Source organism: Fundulus heteroclitus, chromosome 7, assembly GCF_011125445.2.
Source record: "Fundulus heteroclitus isolate FHET01 chromosome 7, MU-UCD_Fhet_4.1, whole genome shotgun sequence".
Lineage (NCBI taxonomy): Eukaryota > Metazoa > Chordata > Actinopteri > Cyprinodontiformes > Fundulidae > Fundulus > Fundulus heteroclitus.
In genome coordinates this window covers 22,187,410-22,188,589 of record NC_046367.1, presented here as the reverse complement: position 1 = coordinate 22,188,589, position 1,180 = coordinate 22,187,410, and the positions used below count along the sequence as shown (strand labels likewise).

Here is a 1,180-nt window from a genome sequence, read left to right as displayed (position 1 = left end):
ACTGTTGATGTTGATGATGATGACCACTGGCTGCCATACATCATAATCTGCTTCAGCGTTGTGCTTCTGGTCTCTGCATTGATAATTTTGACCCTTTTGTGCTTATATGGTTGGAAACGTAAGAATATTCTTTTGACTCTAGTTTTCTTATTATTGTTACATTTTCATCTTTGATCTACTTAAATGTCATTTTTTTTTCGCTAAAGGAACATGGATCTTCAACAACAAAAAGCAAGAGGTAATGTGTCATGGTTTTCAGATGACGAGCCCACATGCAGATACGAACGGGAGGCAAAACACAGTTTTAAGTTCTTTTATTAAAGGAAAAATAAGCAGGTTTATGGACGGACTACTGGTACACGGCTGGGTCAGAACGTCAAGGCTGGAGAGACTGTAAGAGAGAGAGCACGTGAGTTCTTCATAATGAAAGCCAGAAAAACCAACTAAGAGTTGCGCTGCTTACCATTAGGCAGGGCGGACCTAACCGGGAAGAAGTAGCGTCAGGAGATCTCTATGTGACTACTCTGATGGAGATAGGTGGCTAGTGGCTGAGGGCGGCAGATGTAGCTGGTGAGGAATCCGAGATGACCTTATCGGCAGCGGTTGACAGATGGATTGACCAGAGTGAGCACAGAACCAACAGAACCCGGGAAAGGGGGATCTCAGCCCTCGCTGGGTAATTTCCAGGAAGTATGAGGGGAGCGCCAGAGCAAAATCTGAGCCGACAGGTCTGCTGGTCTGTTTCTTCGGACGAGGCGTCAAGACAGGTGAGTGCATCCAAGCACCAAAATCTGGAGCACAGAGAGGTACAAAAATTACTCAAAAAGATGAGCAACAAAAAAACTCACAAGCTGGTTTCCGAGAGTTGGGACAGAGGCCACGTCGTACCACGACTGGTTAAGGCTCCGGCGTCTTCCATCTGCCAGTGCTCTGCTTAAGAAGCCAGAGGAAGCCGCCTGCAACGAGCTGCAGGTGTGGACCACGCCTCCTCAGCCAACTAGGCACACCTGCGGAGTAGAGTTAGCAGCCAACACAGAGAATCCTGACACTACCCCCCCCTCAACGGCCGCCTCCTGGCGGCCCAGACGAAGATGTGCTGGGTTGAGTAGACCAAAAGTCTCGGATCAATTCCTCATTGGCGATGGTGGCTGCAGATACCCATGAGCGATCCTCCGAGCTG

General features: G+C 48.8%; 1 long non-coding RNA gene across 1 annotated transcript; it reads right to left on the bottom strand.

Moving 5' to 3' along the window:
* Window positions 1-299: 299 nt before the first annotated feature.
* Window positions 300-788, bottom strand: LOC118563716. Its single transcript, XR_004931377.1, has 2 exons — window positions 464-788; window positions 300-391 (listed from the first exon to the last, which is right to left on the bottom strand). It is a non-coding gene; the product is annotated as an uncharacterized LOC118563716 (long non-coding RNA).
* Window positions 789-1,180: the final 392 nt, after the last annotated feature.